The following is a 14,169-nucleotide window of genomic DNA, read 5'->3' as shown; positions in this document are numbered from 1 at the left end:
TCAAGCATGAACATACAAAATTCACATTCTTCCCATTTTTCTCATAACCAAATATATCCATTTCAATTCAATCAATTCAAAAAACCTATCCGTAACCACCCTACCTCAAATGCCGACTCGTTACTACTAAACACTCTCAACTTGCGCACTTACCCAACAAGAGAAGTTTATAACATTACTACTCCTTCATGAGATCATGTGCCCTCACCAACAAACAAAAGAGTGAATATAGACTAGTCTACACATTCAAGTATGCTTTTGAATATAAATTAAGGACATCACACAATTGAAAAAATTTGTTCACTCTCACAAAGAATTCATGTGCATCTCGTGGACATACCATAAACTTGCCCGTAGTGTATATCTCTACTAATCTAAACTAGCCAAATCTAGGATCAATTAGGACTTTAAGGTTGTAAGGCTAAGGGACGGGTATGATACATTTAAGAATAGTGACTAACCCTCCTAGGCACTTTAATACACTACACTCACAAATCGAACACATATTCTTCTCAACCAATTCACTTGCCACAAACCATATACAACATAGCCCCTTTTTATCATTAAGAACTTATATACTCCCACTAGCACAAATTAGTAAAATTAGGAGGGGTGTGTGTGTTTTTTTTACATTATTTGACTATTATTTTTTTTTCTTGCAATTTTTCTTTTTTCTTTCTCTTTTACATACACTCCACACATTAATATTCATCGGCTAGTAACTTTTGATTTCAACTTTAGTGCACCAAAGGGCCCTTCCATGGTTTCACTCAAAAGCGACCCCCCAATCTCCCACCTTACTTCTTTTAGCGATTAAGTACCTTAGGAGGTAAAGGTTCAACAATCTCAAATTAAGAACAAAATAGGGGTACAACTTGTAATGTAGGTGCCAAAGAAAAGGTCTATAGGCTCAAAGGGGCTAGCAACACAAACTTTTATTTTTATGTGACAAGCATATCTATGCTCTAGCAAGAAACGCCTACGTCATCTCCTAGATTAGCACAGCTTAACAATTTCGCTTCGATTAACACACGGGGCAAGTTCTAGACTATACAGGATAGTATAGAGGATCACAATTCCTCTCACACACATTGCATATGACCCAATCAAGACGGTTATGTTCAACTCTCAAGTCAAGCAAGTACATATAATAAAGAAATTTAAGCAATAATGCACTACGTGACATACAAGTTGAACAACTGAGAAGAGGCGTCACAAAATAGGCTATTTATTTTACTTAAGCCTCACAATTCAAACCAAATGCACGGGAAGATAGAATGCATGGCATAGCCTAATGTGCCAGCACCAAACATGTCACTGGGTATATCAGAGCAACTCAGTTTTTTCCTAACCTCCTCCTCCAAAAAAATAAATAAATAAAGTACCCGGTTCGAGCTACACCCTTGGAAAAGAACCGGGCCCCAAAGAAAAACCAAGGGATACTACCTAACTATCCTACAAAAAAAATAGTTTTGGTAGTTTTAATCAGACTTTATCCCTCAAGAAAATTATCCAACAGATCCATCGTCGGGAAAAGTCCGAGCTTTTTCTGATATTTTTTTTTCTTTTTGCATTTTTGTATTTTTTTTAAACAAACTAGACTAAAAACTAGACTAAGTAAAACTAATAAAAGAAAGTAAAACTAATAAAAGAAACAAATTGATACAATTTATACAAAGCACATCACAAGTAGTAGTTCTCCCACTCACATTTAGCATATGCATAGTCCTCGATGCATATAAAAATATAAAACAGAGTAGGGGGAAAAGAAAACTCCCTGTCAGTCGGAGTCCTCCTCCTCAGCATGCCCACCATACACAAATCTGGGCGCATCATCATCAGGTCCTAGATGCACCAAAGCCATGGGCCCCGTGATATCATCACCAATCTCTTCCTCCGTGTTAGAGCCTTTAACAGTGTTTGCATCCTCCAACGAGCGAACGGGGCTGCTAGGTACAATCCCTAACATCTCTTTGGAGGAACTAGACAAATCATTGCGTAAATGCATACGCTCTTCGTCTGATACACTCATCCTGCACATGATTAAATTCAAGGAGTTATAAAGATACCTGTTGAAGTTCTCGTCTCGTTCGTTCCATGCAGCCTGAGTAAGTTTAGACGTAGACTCCAACAAGGATGTGATGTCCAACAGCCCTTTAGGGGCCTCTACCACCTCATCATACCCTGGGTACTCCGGCACGTCCCGGGAAAGCATATATTGCGTGAGCAAGTTGCCGAAGAAAAACCTCTTAATCTGCCGCCCAAATCGTGTGCGAACCATCTCCCCCAGCATAAGCTCACCCAAATTAATGGGTCTCCCAGTCATCAAAAATAATATCACACACTCTCGAGCTCGAGTGCATTCGTTGTTGTGTTCAACTGGCATGAGTCTGGCTTGCACAAAATTCTGCCACACTTTGGCGGTCTTGCTGAAATCAGAGCGAACCATATGAAGATGGATATCACCTTACTTTCTGGTCCACTTGGCATTTGAATCAACGCCAAAAAGAGTGTGGCGTATTGCTGTGTAGCTTGGGCTTGTGACAAATTTCTTTAGCCTCATAGGGTCAGTGTTCTCCATCCCCAAAAATGCATATAAGGACCCCTATCCAATGGCATGTCGACCCCACGTACATATGACCTGAACAAGTCTGCATTCCAGTTGGCATACAATTCCTGAACCATGCTCAAATTGGCATTCTATGAGTTTGTCCATGTTCAGTGCTCGCAACCGGCCAAGTACATCCGGGAAGTTTCTTTCTAAAGTGTTTACATTAATCCCTATCTCGAAGATGTACCGTCCAACTGGCACGAAGTCCCATGCAATAGCAGCATCACTGGTTAGTTTCAAACGTGGCCTCTGTTGCAATGGTGTCTACTGTGATCCATTGGCCACTTGTTTCCCCTTAGCTTGCCTCGAGGATCCTACTCCTTGCTTTCGATTTTTGGGCACGGAGGCAGTGGTGGAGGACCTTCCTATGCCCTTGCGTTTACTTGCATTGTCACAAGCCATAACAACCTACAACACAAATAAGCATGAAAGTGAGAACTAATCCAGATATACGCCGAAGGTTGTCGTGCGAGTCAAAAATGACCCACTCTTAAAACCGAAGGCTCAATGTACAATACTTCACAATCGTGGTCTAAAACGCACAAGTGTTGTACCATAAGGCAATGGGTACTCAAGACTTCCCCATGCCATACAATAGCTAAAAGGCACTAACGATGCCACACACACAAGTGATTGATCATGGCGAAGTGAATTAACCTCAATACAAGCAGGCGACATATGGTACTTACTTTTTACACACGACTACACTAAATTAGCTAATCCTACAAAGTGCTACAACATACATAATAAATAATACATGGTGTGGTCGACATGTGTGCATTTAAACCAAGCTCCCAAGTATGTAAAATCATCCCCACACACCCCACACTTAGCCCAATATCATATACAACTATACTCGATTACTCAGACTTCACCAGTGCACAAATTATTCATTCAAACATTTTTATAAACACCTTTTGGGCATGAAGTGTGTGCACTTTAGTTTAACAATGGTGGAACATGCTGGCCCTCCCAAATTTCAATGACGTAGAGGGAATTCTAGTTTACTACTCCTTATACAATAGAACCACAACTAATTTCGTCCTATAATCGGACCACCCACCATAGAACAATTCTTAAGAAGGGATTAAGATACTTGGGGAGATGGGATGTTCATTATCATGTACCTATTAAAATAACAAGAAGAAGAAGAAGAAGAAGAAGAAGAAGAAGAAGAAGAAGAAGAAGAAGAAGAAGAAGAAGAAAACACACCTGTAGGAATTAGGATGAGAGCAAGAGAGGAGCTTGAGAAAATTGAGAGAGAGAAAGAAAAAGAAACGCGGCAGAGGAGAAGAGCGCGAGAGAGAGAGAGAGCTGGTGAGAAATCGGGTGTTTTGGGAGGGGGTTTTATGTTTTAATTTGTGTTGTGGGTGGGTATGGGTTATAAGGTAGGTTTTAATGTTAGTATAGATGGGTATATGGGTTGGGTTAATGGGTATGGGTATTAATTTAACAACCAAAATCAAAACAAAACAGAAAATAAAAACAATAAAAATTAAATAACTTACCTGCATCCCCCAGCCCAGCGCCCCATGCTAGGCTTAGAGCTGGGAGGCTTCAACATACTGGAAATGGCTCCTCAGGCAGCGTGGGGCGCTGGCCTGGGCGTTGTTTCGACGTTTTTTTTTTTTATAACATCCTGATCCCCTGAACACTTTATATATCCTATTTACATGCCCCACTCCATTCTACCTATAATTTCTATGCCTACAAAGAACTAAAAAAATTAGAACAAAACTAATCTATCAAAGCAATAAAAATTGGGTTGCCTCCCAACAAGCGCCTGATTTAACGTCGTGGCACGGCGCAGGGACTCGTTTATTCATCAGCGAGTACAACTTTGGTCTTCTCATGATCAATTATTCCTGCCCAATAGTGCTTGACTCACTGTCCATTCACTAAGAATTTTCTTTCACCATTTAACGCGGGCAACTCAATTGCACTATACGGAGTGACTCTCACTACCTCAAACGGGCCTGACCATCTCGATTTTAACTTCCCAGGAAACAGCCTAAGCCTAGAATTGAACAATAATACATGTTGGCCTGGTTCGAAGTGATGTGGCTTGATATGTTTCTCATGCCATCATTTTGTTTTCTCTTTATACAACTTAACATTTTCATAAGAGTGCATCCTGGACTCATCTAACTAATTCAACTGCAAGAGTCTCTTTTCACCCGCGACTTCAAGGTCCATATTCAACTTTTTGATGGCCCAGTATGCTTTGTGTTCAAGTTCAACAGGCAAATGACATGCCTTCCCAAAACAAGCTTATACGGCAATGCTCTAATTGGCGTTTTATATGCAATTTTATATGCCCACAAGGCATCATCTAACTTTGTAGCCCAATCCTTCATATTCACACTCACCGTCTTCTCTAAGATTTGCTTTATTTCTCTATTAGATACCTCAGCATGTCCACTTGTTTGAGGATGATATGTCGTGGAAACTCTATGGCGGACTCCATATTTATCTAGAAGGTTATTCAATAATCGATTGCAAAAATGTGTCCCTTCATCACTAATCAAGGCACGTGGAGTCCCAAACCTCGAAAATATGTTCTTTTTCACAAACGCAGCTGCCACCATGGCATCATTTGTTGGCAATGCGATCACCTCAACACATTTTGACACATAGTCAACTGCTAGCAAGATGTATTTGTTTCCTCTGGACAATGGGAATGGTCCCATAAAATCTATCCCTCATACATCAAAAATCTCGACCTCCAAGATGTTATTCAAAGGCATCTCATGCCTCTTTATAATTGTTCATGTTCTTTGACACTGGTCACACTTCTTAACAAATGCATGGGCATCCTTGAATAATGTTGGCCAAAAGAAACAGGATTGTAATACCTTTGCAGCTGTTCTATCGCCTCCATGGTGGCCTCCATAGGGTGATGCATGGCAATCATACAACACTAATTCCACCTTATTTTCTGGAATGCATCTCCTCATCAACTGATCAGTACACTGCTTGTACAAGTATGGCTCATCCCAGTAATAGAAGTTCACATCATGTAGAAACCTCTTTCTAGTTTCAGATTCAATTTTAGGAGGAAGTACCCCACTCACAAGATAGTTCACATAATCCGCGTACCATGGGGGAGAGTCTTGGGTGATAGCAAAAAGTTGCTCATCAGGAAATGCTTCTTTAATTTGGCCACCCTCCTCCACGTGGTCGTGATTTACTAGCCTTGAGAGATGGTCAACTACTTGGTTCTCTGTGCCCTTTCGATCTCGTATTTCTACATTAAATTCCTGCAACAACAAAACACAGCGCATCAATCTAGCCTTGGATTCTTTTTTTTTGTAAATAGATACCTAATTGTTGTATGATCGGTATGGACTATGACTTTTGTTCCAACCAAGTATGCCCGAAATTACTCAAAGGCCCACACAACGGCCAACAACTCCTTTTCAGTGGTGGTGTAATTCATTTGTGCATCATCAAGAGTATTACTCGCATAGTAGATGGAATAAAATATCTTGTCCTTCCTCTGGCCTAGCACTGCCCCAATAGCATGGTCACTTGCATCACACATAAGTTCAAATGGTAAGGACCAATCCGGTGCCGCAATAATGGGGGCAACCACCAACTGCTTTTTGAGCTCTTCAAATGCCTTCAAGCAGGCGTCATCAAACTTGAAAGTTACATCCTTTTCAAGCAACCTGCACAAAGAAGTAGTAATTTTAGAAAAATCTTAAATAAAGCGCCGATAGAACCCCGCGTGTCCCAAGAAACTCCAGACACCCTTCACAGAAATGGGTGGAGGTAATTTTTCAACCGCCTCCACTTTTGCCTTATTAACTTCAATGCTGCTCCTAGACACTCTGTGACCCAACACGATGCCTTATTGTACCATAAAATGACACTTTTCCCAATTCAACACTAGATTTGTTTCTTCACAACGGACTAACACCTTGCTCAAATTCTTCAAACAGTCATCACAAGAAGACCCAAAGACTGAAAAATCATCCATAAAGACTTCCATAAATTTTTCTACCATATCGGTGAAAATAGCCATCATGCATCTCTAAAAAGTGGTTGGTGCATTACAAAGACCAAACGGCATTCGCTTAAAGGCGAAAGTGCCATAAGGACAAGTTAAAGTGGTCTTCTCCTGATCCTCTAGGCATATGACAATCTGGTTGTACCCAGAATAACCATCAAGGAAGCAATAATATTCATGCCCCGCCAATCTGTCCAACATTTGGTCAATGAATGGAAGTGGGAAGTGGTCCTTGCGGGTTGCTTTGTTGAGCCTTCTGTAATCAATGCAAACTCTCTACCCCGTCACAGTGCGAGAAAGAATTAGCTCATTTTTCTCATTCTCAATCACAGTCATCCCTCCCTTTTTAGGCACACATTGCACTGGGCTTACCCAGTTGCTGTCAGAGATAGGAAATATGATACATGCATCGAGCCACTTAATTACTTCCTTCTTTACAACTTCTTTCATGATGGGATTTAATCTCCTTTGCTGCTCAAACTGGGGCAGTGTCTATCTTCTAGAAAGATTTTATGCATGCAAAACGATGGACTGATTCCCTTGATGTCAGCAATTGTCCACCATATAGCCTTTTTATGCTCGCAAAGTACTCTAAGCAATTTTTCTTCTTGTACATTAGTCAAGCTGGATGAGATAATCACTAGCAATGTCTTAGAGTTCCCCAAATAAACATAGCGCAGATGCACTGGAAGGGGCTTTAGTTCTAGCTTTGGAGCTTCTTCAATGGATGGCTTAGGAGGAGTCAGAGTGACAGGCCTGCCCAACTCCTCAAATCTCCCAAACCCATAGACATAACTACAAGACATGTCAAGTACTTGCTCAATTTATCCCATCATCTCATCTTCACTATTTTCTTCATCCCCAATCAAGGCTCGTTCAAGAGGATCTATAAGGATCATGTAAGGCACCAATGATGTAGCGTCACTTTCCATTACATAAATCATGGATAGCTCTTCATAGTGGGCTGGCAATCGGAGTTTTTTATACACATTAAATACCTCCACTCGATCCCCTACTCTCATCTTCATGTTTCCTTTGCATACATCAATAATCGCTCGGCCCGTGGCTAAAAATGGACACCCCAAAATAAATGAGACTTCCTGATCAGGCTCGTAGTCCAAGATAATAAAATTAGCAGGGAATATGAAAGAACCCACTTGAACTAAAACGTCTTCAATCACTCATTCAGGATGAGCAAGGGAGCGATCAGCCAATTGTAAGATTACCATTATTGGGAGCGGCTCACCCAACCCCAACTATCTAAACACAGATAGCGGCATCAAATTGATGGTCGCCCCAAGATTAGACAAAGCTCGCCTAACTGCATGCTTACCAATCGAGATTTGGATAGTGAAACTACCCGGATCCTTCAATTTCTGAGGTAGCTTGCTTTGAATGCTTGAGCTACATTCCTCAGTGAGTGCCATAGTCTCGAATTCGGTCAATCTCCTTTTATTTTCCACTATATCCTTGATGTATTTTGCATATTTGGGCACTTCTTGCAGGATGTCTACCAGCGGAATATTGATTTGCACCTACTTCAAAATATCAAGAAACTTTTTATATGCGGCATTATCCTTCACTTTCTGCAATCTTTGAGAGAACGGAGGTGGTGGCCTTGCAACTAATGGTGGGGGTTGCTTAGCCATCGCCTCTTCAGCTGGCTTCTCTGACTCCTTTGCTTTTTCTGATTCTGACTCTATAGTGGCCGGCTTCTCATTAAAAATCACTTGTTTTCTCTTTTTTGACTAGACTTCTTCTAACTGTCTCCGATTCCTCAATGAAACAACATTAATAGATGCTTTAGGATTAGCCTTAGTGTCGCTTGGAAGAGCTCCAATTGGTCGAGTATTTTGGGCACTAGCAAGTTGTCCCAATTGTCGCTCCAAATTTCTCATTGATGCTGCTTGGGTGTTGGTCAGCCATCACTCTTTTCATCATCTCTTCTGTTTGGTCATGCTGGTGAGCCATCAATTTCTTCATCATTTCCTCATGGTGATTTGTCGAGTTTTCATGTTGTTCAGCTTGAGGTGGTCTATATTGTTGTTGAGATGCTTGTGGTCGATATTGATTCTGAGCACCTTGGTTTCCACCCCAAGAGAAGTTTGGATGGTTCCTCCAGTTGGAATTATAAGTATTCCCATACTCTTTTGTCTGGGCCCTATTTATATTACCCGCAAAACAGACAGACTCAGGATTAACTGGGCATAAGTCGCTCGTATGACCCTCTCCACATACTTCATAAAATAATTGAACATGTTGCACTGGGTGGGCTTATTGCTTGTTAATAACCAAGGTCATCTGATTGACTTGGTTGGTCAATGTGGAAATCTAAGCTGATAACGCCAAAACGACATCTAACTCGAGAACCCCTGTAGATTTTTGCACTGGGTGTCTGCCCATCTCTCCTTGCCAATCGGGATTTCTTTTGAAGAATTTGTTCAAAAACGCATATATCTCATCAAAGCTTTTCTCCAACACTTGACCTCCAGCTGCAGCATCCACCATAATCTTTGTCTCGGGATATAGCCCTTTTATATAAGTATGAGCTAACACTTCGTTTGTCTGATTATGACGGGGACAGTCTCTGAGCAGCCCCTTGAACCTCTCCCAAGCTGAGTATAAAGACTCCCCCGCTTTCTGTTTGAAGGCGACTATCTCACTTCTGATCTTTGCAGTTTTGCCTTAAGGGAAGAAGCTTGCCAAAAATTTCCTTGCAAGATCATTCCATGATGTAATAGAATTAGCTGGTTCTGCCTTCAGCCATCGCTTTGCTTCACCCGATAGAGAGAACGAGAAAAGTGTGAGCCTCACATAGTTTGGAGTAACCTCGTTAGTGATATAAGTATCACTAATCTCCAAGAAATTCAGGATATGCTGTTGTGGATCCTCGTGTGGAAGACCCACAAACTGCCCATTTGCATGAAGTAGCTGGATCATGCTCTGTTTCAGCTCAAAGTACACAGTGATTATGGGCTTCACAATGGTGGAGGTGACATTAGTAATGCTGGGTATCGCCACCTCCTGAACAGCCATATGTTGCTACTCTGCCATGTTCACAGGAAATTGAACAAGTGCTTGAAGATTATTTGTGTCCCTTGCTTCTCTCAACCTCCTATGAAATGTTCTCTCAGGTTCGGGGTCAAAGCCTTGAAGTCTGTCCTGACTTCTGACCCTTCGCATTCAATCAAGGTTCCTAAGAGCAGAGCAACAATCAAGTAACATTAGACTTGACGAAATAAACAATTAAAGAAAAAACTATAAAGTAGTCAATATTCAACTCCCCGAAAACGGCACCAAAAACTTGATGCTCCCAAACGCACACGCAAGTATACGTGGTCGTACAAGTAATAAAATAAGAAGTTGAATGTCGAACCCACAGAGACTTGTATCAACTACCCACTAAATTCATCAAGATTGTTATTCAGTCAAGCCAATTCGAGTTCAAGAGTGTGATTGTACTAAACAATAATTCTAAGTAATAACTAAATTATCAAGCAGCAAAATGATTGTTGTGTATTCAGTAGAGACAAATATTCCAGGGTTGTGATCGATTCACCAATCCTATTGTGTTCTAGTTAACTCTCCCTTTCATACAATTCACTCATGGTTGCTAATTAATCGAACAATTGCTCTCGTAGTCTTCTCCCGAAGTACTACTTGCCTATTCAAAATAGATTAACGCCTATATTCCTATGAAATCAATCTATTAAGAATGCATTAAGATTACGATACTTAATTAAGCACGGTGACTAGGTATATTCCTATCCTAACCACAAATCCGCCCCTTAGAGTTATGATCGCGCTCTCTTCAATTCTTCTCTAATCTAAACATGGCTTTCCCAAGCATAGCATAGATAGTAAATAGAACCTAACTGCTGGCCAGACAATTAAGCAATTAATCACAGAATTGAAGAAACAATCATATATTGATAAATTGTAACCAAGGTTAAGTCAATGTTAAACAACAATATTCATGGCTAAATCACAACCCAAGAACTATGAGTTTTAGCCACTCATGATGGTCTCAAACAAATTCATAAGTGTTGGATAATTGAAAATACTAAGATAAGATGAAGCAAACTGAGATCTCCTCGCTCCCGGATGTTCCTCGTGTGTATTCTCTCTTCAAAGTGGCGTCCCTCCCTAAAAATAAGCTTAGTCTTGCTTTTATACACGTTGGGTAGGTCTAGGGCCGAAATAACCTTGTCCCGGGCAAACTTGGACAACTTCCCCGTCACCAGCGTCCACCCCAGCGCCCCACGCTGGCCCTGGCCCTGGCTAGTAAAAGTTTCTGCCACTGGCGCCATAGGTGGCGTGGAGCGCTGCCTGTAGCACTGAAAATCCAGTTTTCCCATTTTCCTTTGTTTTGGCTCTAATCTCGCACATTTCGCCCTCAATTGCTTTCGGATGATTCCTACACATAAAAATACCCCAATTAATATAAAACAACACATTTTGTATCCGAAATCCATGAAACACGAGTAAAACATGGGGCGATAAACATATAAATATATATACTTTAAGCTAAATATCAGTAACTTTGTTGTTGTTTATAGAATTAATTATTGATCATCGGTGTGAGGCAGCGAACTTAGAATAAATTGGAAAATACTTGCTTGCACCCGTTACAATGATACACATATGAGTTAAGTGTGATTAAGTGATTAAAAATTTTATACACAACATATTTTGTAGTATTCATTTGTTTAGTGGAATAACATGTGGTATGGAGTAAGTTTTTTCCCTTAAAATTTGGGAATAACAAGCGTGTCGTATAAAGTTCAAAACGCGGAAATGTTCAGATGATCAACTTTGCACCTTGGTGTCAGATTTAGGCTCCGAGCCCTTTTGATGTGGCCAAAGAGCACAGCTTGCTTGGAGCTCAATTTCTAATTTCCTTAATTTCTACCTCTGGACATTTTTTCTTTTATACTGGTTTTACCTTTTCTTTTTTGGGCCAAAACCCTTCGGTTAAGTTTAGGGGTTTAGTTTTCCAAACCTGATTCAGACGGGCCATCATTGAAGTTATACTTGCATTACATAAAAATTTACAAAATGACAAAAGTATATATAAAAGACACATGTATGTCATATATTTATTGATTTGATGTAAATATATATTTTATCCGTTCACTTTTAGTTGTCCACTTTTGATTTTGTACTTCCTTTATAAAAAAAATGAAGTAGGTATTTTACAATTTAACCATAATAATAATAGCATTTTCAAAAGTAGTTAATGATAAGAGTAAAATAGAAAAAAAGAAGATTATCTTTCTCTTAATTTAGTATAATGGTTGTATGTATAAGTATAACTAAAACTAGATATAGCGGATAAGTGAAAATGAATAAATATATTTTTAGTATAGTCAATAAATAAAAGTGAACGAATGAATAAATTTTTCCTTCATCAATATTCTGCGTTTGTAGTCATTATTAAGGTAGATACTAAAAATATCTTGAAGAAGATTACAAGGGCAATGAATCTACTTGTTACTCTCCCCATTCCCCAAAAGGTTATATGTATAAGTATAACTAAAACTAAGCGTAACTAAAGTAATAGAGAAAGGGTTTTGAATAGGATGGACAAAAGGAAGAAACCTAAATAAAATATGCTTGGGGTAACGATACATATATTCTTGATGGCAACAACCGACTTCTTGAGGAATATATGCTTTTTTCCCGTCTTTAGGAAAAGGGATTTAAATTTCTATTTGTTTGGAATAAAAGTTAAGAAGATAAAAGTGGCATCATGCATTAAAGAAGGAATTGTTTGACCATTTAAATAGATATTATAAATTCATGATTCTCTTATTTTAACCTTCTCAATATTCTTAGTAAAATGATATTCGGAGTTTGTTGTCACACGTCAAACAAATCTCGTCCACCATTACTTATGAGCTTTACATCCCATTATTTCTTGTCTCCGCCACCCCTCCCCTCTAAGAAAATAAAGAAAGAGAATTAATGAATGACGTTGAGGAATATGCATATTTCCTACAGACATGAAAATAATAATAAAAAATACCAAGATTTTTTTTTTTGTCAACTAACAAGGTAGATACCACCACTAAAATTATTTGTTGAAGTCAAAAACCAGTTAAAAATCATGTAACACACTTCACCGCAAACCATGTATGACCTTGAACCCAACCATAGCTAGCCTGGCCTTTGAATTCTACTAATGTAGGAAGTAGTGAAATGGTTGGAATTACTTTACCATTAATTAGAAATTTCGAGTTCGAACTCTCGGAATGGAGAATTTTCTGGTGAAGAATACTTTGCCCTTTAGTAAATTCTATTAAAGGAGGAAACGTATGTTCCCTACTAAAAAAATTTAAAAAGTTAAAAAATCACTTATTTTGAACCGGAGGGAGTACTAGATGTTGGGATATATACTATTAACCATGAGTTTGGTTTAGATATAGTATTTATTATGAAATAATTGTTTATTCAGTTTTAATAAAGTTTTAAATAGATCATATAATAGTCTGTGTCTTTTGCTTATATAGTAGATGATTTAGTGTATAGAGTTTAGCTTATACACGGAAGATTAAATCATCGGTTCTTATAAGTATAAAGTTTGAGTTCACAATCTAATGATGGAATTGGACAAACCATCATGGATGATTGTAGCACAAGATTAAATATAATTTATCTTGATTATGGAAATAGTTTTAATTCCAACTTCTTGTGCTAGTACATTTTGTATGTATTGGACGGATCAAGTATAGATAAATATTTTATACTGACTTAATAAAATAAACTCTCTAGCCATTAAATGTACTTATACTCTTAATCTTGATATAATTATTATTAGTTATGTATATTATTATTGTTTTGATTTATTAAAAGGCAAGATTCTTTCGTGGGTCAATATGCCTGGTAAATTGGATAATGATAATGTACATTGGTAAGTAATAGTTAGTTGATAGAATCCATGTCTCGGTTTAGAGATTGATGATACACCTTTATGAAAGCTTATAAGTTTTCATGTGTAAATCTGGTTGGTGAATTTTGTATCCGACACATGAAATAAGTTAAGCGAAAGTCTAAAGGAAATAATCAATAAATTAAATTATCAGTAATTTAATTTTATTAATTAGTATCTGGATCTTAACATGGGTAGTTAAATAAGATTTAATGAAAGAATTTTGAAATTGAATAAGGAGTGCAATTACGAATTTTTAGTAGAATAATTCGTAATTAATTATGGTGGATATTAATTTCAAAAATTACAAATTAATTCCATAATTAGTAGCCTTGTTAATTAAATTATATGGTCCATGTTGTGCCTAAATAATGTAGGAAATAAAGGAGCCCTTTTCTTGGTGGAAAAGAAAACCCAACACGTTTTGAAAAATAGTTTTAACCCTTAAAACTTGTGTTATAAATACATAAGGTTTTCCACCTAGAGGGAGTAGAACAAGGTGGCCGAATTTTTCAGCCTTTTTCCTAGAAAATTTTGCCCACACAAAATTACTATTTCCGGATATTATTTGGGTAATACAGTAGAAGATCGTGGAACGTTCGAGGATCATGATCG

The 14,169-nt window shown here is 38.5% G+C and overlaps 1 non-coding gene across 1 annotated transcript; it reads left to right on the top strand.

Moving 5' to 3' along the window:
* The first annotated feature begins 9,191 nt into the window (after positions 1 to 9,191).
* LOC142173979 (small nucleolar RNA R71) lies at positions 9,192 to 9,296 on the top strand. The gene has a single exon (XR_012703343.1). It is a non-coding gene; the product is annotated as a small nucleolar RNA R71 (small nucleolar RNA).
* The last annotated feature ends 4,873 nt before the right edge of the window (positions 9,297 to 14,169 follow it).

This window comes from Nicotiana tabacum, chromosome 19 (assembly GCF_000715075.1).
Source record: "Nicotiana tabacum cultivar K326 chromosome 19, ASM71507v2, whole genome shotgun sequence".
Taxonomy (NCBI): domain Eukaryota; kingdom Viridiplantae; phylum Streptophyta; class Magnoliopsida; order Solanales; family Solanaceae; genus Nicotiana; species Nicotiana tabacum.
The sequence above is the reverse complement of the archived record's forward strand: the minus strand, read 5'-3'. Positions and strand labels throughout refer to the sequence as shown.